Source organism: Episyrphus balteatus, chromosome 2 (assembly GCF_945859705.1).
Source record: "Episyrphus balteatus chromosome 2, idEpiBalt1.1, whole genome shotgun sequence".
NCBI classification, from domain to species: Eukaryota; Metazoa; Arthropoda; class Insecta; order Diptera; family Syrphidae; genus Episyrphus; species Episyrphus balteatus.
In genome coordinates, this window is record NC_079135.1 from 53,170,482 (window position 1) to 53,178,298 (window position 7,817).

Below are 7,817 nucleotides of genomic sequence, written 5' to 3' on the forward strand. Positions count from 1 at the left end.
ATATCTCGAAAACTTTATATTGGAGATCCGTTAAATCCGTACAAATCGTCTGTACCGAGTTTTTAGCAAATCTATCAATCCGTTTGAGCTCTTTTTTCCAATTCTTCAAACTGAAACATATAACGGATACAGGGTTATTATTGGCAGTGGCAACGATTGATGTCTCAATGCACGTATAATTGGCGCCCTGCCAAAAATAAAGACGCTAGGTACTTTATATGGAACGATATATTGGCTCGCCTTTTTCACCAACAATTGCTTTGAAGCCAACCATTGCACTTATTTTACTTTCCAAAAGGGCCCCAAATTCTCGTGTGCCCAAGGGCCCTAGGATAGTTAAAGACGGCCCTGGAAAGAATAAGGAAGCTTTATGATGGTAAGTCAATTTTATTTGTCATTTATAATAATATAAATTTTTAATTTATTGGAATAATTTTATAAATGTTTAGCGGTCCATTAAAGTACCTTCTTATATTCCCATCAAGAATAATGGAAATCGGTCTGGTGGTCCTGCGAACCATCTAATGCATATCTTCGTAAGTTGAAATTAAAATTTGATTAATTTTCACATATGTACATACATACATATGTAGGTATGTACATAAATGTATGCATAATGTATATTTATTGAATTTTTTTCATTTAGGTATGTACATATGTACCTTTCTTGCAGCCCAATCTTGAATTCATCTTTTATGAACGGGAACATGTGATAACCAGAAACAAGGTTTCGAATCCCTTTCAAAGGCAAAAATCTCTTTTTCTTTATGTAAAATATTTTTACTTATTTGAAATTTAATTTATTAATTTTTTGACAAATATTTTTTTTTTACATATTGATAATGTGATTGATTTATTTTTTACAGGAGTGGAATATTAGATGGGAATACATAAAATACGAATTTTGGTACTATATGGTGGGCTGTGATAGAAGCAAATTGTTTTATACCATTTTGTTTATATATGTCTTGTGTTGTTTTATTTAATACGAAGACCATTTGTTTGAGGGTTGAAATAGTTAAAAGTGGTTTTTTTTTATTTTTTTTTTTCTATTTCTTTGGTTTATTTCAACCCTTGAACCAAATTGTTTTGGTATTGTTGAATGTTAAATTGTTTATTGTTAAATAATGTTAATTTTCTTTTACAGGTTTCTTTTTCTTTAATTAATAAAAATTAATCTCTTCAGATTTTTCTTCTTACAGCAAAACAAAATGTCTTATTCTTTGAATCCCTGAAAAGAGGTGTCGTTTTTCTTTTTTATTTTGTTTTTATTCTTTACGCATTTCAGGGGACTTGGTTTTTCCTTACATGAATACCCTTTAATAGGATGTTGCAATTTTTTAAACTTTTTTTCAGACATTTCGAAAAAATATATGTTTTTATTCAAGATCAAACTTTAGCACCTTAAGGCGGTGCTTTAATCAATTGTGGTATTTTCAACTAACAAGCATCTCTAGTCGATATGGTTTAAACAAAAGAGCTGATTAGCGAACAAAGTTTTATTTTATTCCATTTATTTTTAACTTTGGTTTACCATTCTTTTTAGTTTGCCGTCATATCTGAATTTTGTATTATATTGCCTTATTGTTGGAGTTCCCAGAGTAACTCCTTTGAACATGGCAATACCACCTGAGCCGTGTGAATCACTGCGTCTTCGGTAATAGGCATGAATCATATTAACTTTCAATCAGGCTGACGGCTTTTGCCATTGCTTTTATGAATTGTAAAAAACTAAATGTAATCAAAATGTATGATGAATAAATTCAATCAGGTACTTACTTTACTTATTTAGGCTAGGCGCACACATGCGATTTTAGTCGCGCGATTATTCAGTCGCAAAAATGGATCACAAGGATTTCAATGACTGTGAACACACATGCTTCTCGCGATAAAAAATTTGAAAATTGTGTCTACAGTCATTGAAATTCTTGTCATCTAATTTGCGACTGAATAATCGCGCGATCAAAATCGCATGTATGCGCCTAGCCTTAGTGGCAAATCCACTATTGTACTTTATTTATTTCAAAAAGGTTGATCAAGCTCTGTCTCGATTTCGAAAAATTGTTACCCGTTCATATTCAAATTAAAAACTAAACTAAATCTTTCTTCACCTCACTGTAAAGTAGGCATATGTATACAAAACTAAAGCACTGTGTATACCTTTCCCTACATTAATGGTCCTTATTGTATGATTTTACTTTTTTTCCAACTTGAATTTTATACCCAAGCCCATATCACAACAAAATGTAAGAAAAAGGACACATTTTTCGACACCAGGACATTGATTTTTTTTTTGTTATTTTGATACCATTGCCAAACAATGGCTTGATGACGCCTTTTATGTTGTAGGCGTTTGAGATCTTTTGTTGTTTGGCTTATATCATCTGTGTATCTTTTTGAATTGTGTAAGGTGTGTATCGTGTATGTAAGTTTCTATGTTTCCATTTCATGTTATATTTGACAAGCAATTACCTCAATATGTCCCTTGAACTCTCTTTCATTCTATTCCTCTAACTAAACACTAAAGTGTCCCTTTAGCTCTTTTTGTACTATACAAACAACGAATAGTGTCCTGTGTAAATAGAAATTGTATTCTTTTTTTTTTTGGGATTTTATATAAAAATAAAACATACGAAAGAAGAATACCAGTGTATCTATCATGTGAACAATGCCGGACTCCGAAATCCTTCTGGTTACATGGAAGTAGAGAATGTTGATGGGTAAAATTCAATATTTTCAACTGCCATTATAAAACAGTTTAGGTTTCATGAATTTAATGGAATGAATATTTGTACGATACAACACAATTTATTAATATTCCTTAATTCTATTGATTTGGATTGATCATTAATTTATGGATTTTATCATACGTTTGGTCAAAGAATGATTGGTTGCAAATTCAAGTTAAATATGTGTTACATGTAAACATGTTCTAAAGGTAAATCCTTTTTTTTAAACACTCAGAGAAAAAATAGTTAATATCGGGATAACTATTAAAATGGTTTTAAAAAAATGGTTATTTGTGACCAATCGAATCAAAATAGGTATAGGTACTCGTATTCTCCAAATAAGCTATTAAATAGTCAATTTTAACTATTAAAACAGTAATACATATGTATGTGACTAATTAAGTAGTGAATAATGACTATTTAAAATAGTTAATTTTTCTCTGAGTGTAGGATTTAGATGGAGGTAATTTATCATGTAGGTAAATTAAACCAACAATATATTAGGTGAAGTAGCTGATTTGTGTCTTATAATCCTGGCTTCTCAGTTAAGACTATCTAAACCAATTTTTTTGTGATAGCAAGTAGATATCTACATCATTGGAAAAAAAAAACACTTTCCTTCAATATAAAACGCAATCGGGTCAGAATGAACTCGCGAATTTATTTGAAAGCAGATGTCATGGAACAGCTTTACTCTCATTCCAATTACTCTCCAAAAAAAACAACCTTTAAAAGGTCGCGTTTAATCCTCCCCCACCAACCAAAACAACAACCGACACAGAAATTGAATTAAAACTAAATTCAATCTGTCAACACAAACCATTAAATGGAACACATTTTCAGTACAAACCGAACACATTGCATAAAAACCCTCAAGCCATTCGTTACATTCTGAGAGAAAGACTGCAAAAACAAAAATACAAAAAAAAAAATTGCGAAATGTTTGATAATATTTATTGCCTTCCATCGCATCGCAGAGAATCCCTTGCTTGGTCTAGAATCACATCCCGAAAAATAGATAGGAGTGCAAAAACCTCAAATAAAGATCGACAACATGCAATTCTGCGCACATGTTCTCTAGCCATTCGCAAATTTTTTTCCGGATTTTTCCTTTTTCCAATTTAATGCGATTTGTTCCGCAATGGGTAGCGCGTGCTGCGTGTAGTTGGATGCTATATTTATGTACAAGTATATACATTTGAACCAGTGCATCACATCGACATAGAACAATCAGGCGACACACCAGGACGAGAAATAATATTTATTAGCGCAAATCACACCACAATACCCATTTTGCTCGGGCGGGATATGAATTTATGAGTTAAATACTCGAATACGATGCGCATTTAGATACAAAGTTACACCAATGTATCCGAGATTTGAATCGACAATTGAGTGTAATCTCTTCCGTCTCTTATCCCTGTTTTTGTCTGTATTATACATACTATAGAATGCGGTATGTCGAAGTGCAATTCTTTACGGTGTGTCCATTTGAAAGGAGATTTATCACCGTATTTGTCGGGTATCGGGTGGAGATTAAAGCATTGGAAATTCTATCGATTGATTCAAGAGGGTAAATCGTTTAGATTAATCGATGTCTCTGCAACTTGCAAGGTGATTCAGTGAATATTGTTCTTAAGGCCAAATATTCAAAATAATCGATAGAAAAATAATGGATTCTTAATTGTCTTGAAAGTACAAAATTGGAAATAGAAATATGTACGTTTGATTTAGGCCCAATTTATTCACTCTCCATTAAATTTAAAGGCACCATTAAAAATTTAAAATCTGTCAAATCGCATACGAATTTTAAAATTTCCCATTTTTAATGGCGACTTTAAATTTAATGGAGAGTGAATAAATTGGGCCTTAATCACTTTAAAAAAATAGAAACATTTTCCTACTTTGAGTATAAATTTATTTAAAAAAAACAAGTAAATTTCCACTTTGAAATTTAACTTTTCCAAGGAATCCAAAACCATAGTCAACCAGCCAGATATTTCATTGATGGTGAAAAAATATGGCATTTTCGAATTTATTAAACCTGGAACCACAGGCAGCGGTTAGGGAGCCATTCTATGGAAATTGATGGAGAAAGGTAAGTTCACAGATCACAGTCTATTACCTTGTCAATTGTCTTCAGGACAAATCTGATAAAAATCTTGGTAGAAAAATGTAGCCTACAGTAACTTTCCCCCTTGCAGTCACCTACATATGTATACATATATGTAAACGCCCTGTCAAAAAAAGAATTTGAAGTTTTAATCAAAACTAACATTGTGATGATGGCTAAGTCCAAAAATGTGGTTTTCCTCATTACGGCCGTCGCGTCGTGCGTCGGTCTGTGTGTTGGTGAGTTGCGTCGTCGTTGCGTCCATCTGTACAAGCTGCAGCCAAAGCGCATAAATGTTTCTGAAATCGGTCATTAGCCTTTTAAGACTAAAGCAAAAAACACATTTTACCTGGTAGGTACATGTTTTCCCAAATATCATGAAATGTATGAGTTTTCTGGTAATATTGTGTGTGACTTTTTTTCTTTGTTATTGTCATTAGTTTCTACCACTATTATTAAGAGAGAAGTTATCAGTAACATGATTAAAGGCCTATCAAAGTAAGGAATTTCTTAAATCATCGCTAAATGATACCTATCAACTTTTTTTTTTTTTTTTCTTAAAATATAACTAAGAATCATTTATTAAATTGTCCCTACCTTATTTCGGGACACCCTGTATATTTACTTTGCATTTTACTATAAATATAGGTACCTATATAAATAATATAAAAACAAAAATTAAAAAATTCGTTAATGCATTAAAATTTTTGATTTATACACAGGTTTTTTGATGCAATATTTGAAAAGAATTAAAAACCAATAAAACTGCATCAAAAATTGTGTGATAGGTGGTGTACTTTAAGAAGAATAAAATAAAACGCAAAAGCGAAAATACGAAACAGCTAATAATTTAAAAAAAACCAAAATAAAATATAAAAATTTTTTTAACGGGAAATTTTGAATGTGATCTTTTAAAGGAAATATTTTCCAACCAGAATCAACAAACATTTGAAAAAAAGATGATTTGACTCGAGAGAAAAAAAAATTATGCAAAAGTTAAAAAATATAGCATACAAATTTGTATGGGAAAAGTATGACCCTAGAGGCACGGGTTAATGACCTCCAAAAAAATGTTTTTTTGCTAAACTCCCCTTATTTAGGTCCTAAACATCACTTTGGGAAATAACGGACACCCTAATGACTATCATTGCTTGAAACGTGGCTTTAATGTCGTTAGACTGATTATATTCAAGCGTTACAATTTTAATTTGGTTTTGTTGTAACTGTTTGTAAGATACCATTTTACAATTTTTAATTTATGCGATGTTTTAACCCAAATCGTATACAAAAATGTAAATTCAATGTAATTTGGTATAGGCCGATAAAAAAGTTTGTTGTGCTAAATGATTTCCTACAAACTAAATTTATTTATTTCTACCAGCCCTACTATTAAGTGGGGCAGGGTGGGGCACTATCATCCCAAACCGACCGAACTATCGGCCGACTAAAGCCTATAGTGGTGGGTATCCTCTAGGTTCCGTTTTTTAACACAAAAGCAACATGAATATTTCACTTTCCATATCATTACGAAAGTTCAATATTTTGTTTTGTTCTAAATAAATCACATTTTACCTGATAATAAACGGTAGATACGGTATTGTATTCATACTCTATAGACTTTCTCTTTTAATGTCAATTTTTAAACAAAATTCCAGTTTGAAAGATGCATTTAGTAGGAACAGGTAAAGATATAGTCACATTCGTCAATGAAAACCGGAATTTATTTCATGTCCATTGTTCACTAATTAAGGTTAAGGTAATTAGAGCTTATAAGCGATATGAATGTACAAGTTAACTTCCATACAAAAGATCAAACTAAAAGCCAACAATTAAATTAATAATATATTTAGACTTCTATCTCTTTGCAGCAGACAATAATAATAATTGTTCCAGCCAAAAAAGATACAAAAGTCAATAAACCTAAATGTGTAGTAACTTGTCCCGATGCTATGTGTTGTATGCGTGCTTGCTCGTGACTACGAACTCGAAAGTTTCCGTCCTAATGCGATTAAACTGGTGCATAGTTTTTGGTTCTACTGATAGTTCCTGCAACGTAATTATTGTTGTGTCGCAGCGCGTAGTAATTAATTGGGTAAATGTCACTGACATCAAGCACAGTACTTACACTTTTGGATGCCTTAGCAATACCAATATAATGTGCATATGAGTTAAACAGGCGTAGGTACCTACAGCATTCGTAAATCGTTTGTTTTAATAAATATTTACGCTATTAAGATAGAAATCAATTAAATTTAATTTTTGGAGCCTTTATTTATTTAAAAGCTTTTAAAGAACCAACTATAATCAATGTATTAAATAAATACCATTTACGCACATAAAGGAAATGAAAAAGAAATAAACAAACTTCTGAATTCTTGTTTTGTAAATTGGATTTAGCAATGATGTTAAACTATATGGTTTGTACAGAATTCATGAAATTGCGAAGAGTAAAATAATTTTTCTTATCAGAGATGTTAGAGGTGTCAGATGTATTCTCAAAAAAAATAAAACTGTTAAACAATTTTAAAAGCTCGAATTTAAAAAATTAGAATGGGCATTTTGGACGTTGAGCGGCCATTAATGAAACTGGTATCAAATAAAAGAATTATAACCTAGGAAAAACTTTTACTATGGACGTTTCGCTGTTAAGAATGCAAGATAATGCAGTATTAGTTTTGTTAATGCATTGTTCAATGTATGAAGGACAAATTGAAGTACGTCACAAGGATAAAACTTCTGCAATACATATGTAAGACTTAATTACATCATAAAACAACAAATTCATTAATGGCCACATAACGTCCACGTTTCATACAAATTTGCCCATTCTCCTTTGACCTCTTAATTTTACTAAATATTGACGGAATAGCTATGTATACATTTGGAAACGAAAATTTGATTTTGCCTCATATCGGGAACTTTCACTTTAAATGATCTACATCCGAAATTTCTGAAGTGTAAATGATGACTTCAAG

The 7,817-nt window shown here is 31.5% G+C and overlaps 1 long non-coding RNA gene across 1 annotated transcript; it reads right to left on the minus strand.

The window, feature by feature from the left end:
• Positions 1 to 367: 367 nt before the first annotated feature.
• LOC129912003 (uncharacterized) lies at positions 368 to 961 on the minus strand. Its single transcript, XR_008771729.1, has 2 exons — positions 663 to 961; positions 368 to 532 (listed from the first exon to the last, which is right to left on the minus strand). It is a non-coding gene; the product is annotated as an uncharacterized LOC129912003 (long non-coding RNA).
• Between the last annotated feature and the right edge of the window lie 6,856 nt (positions 962 to 7,817).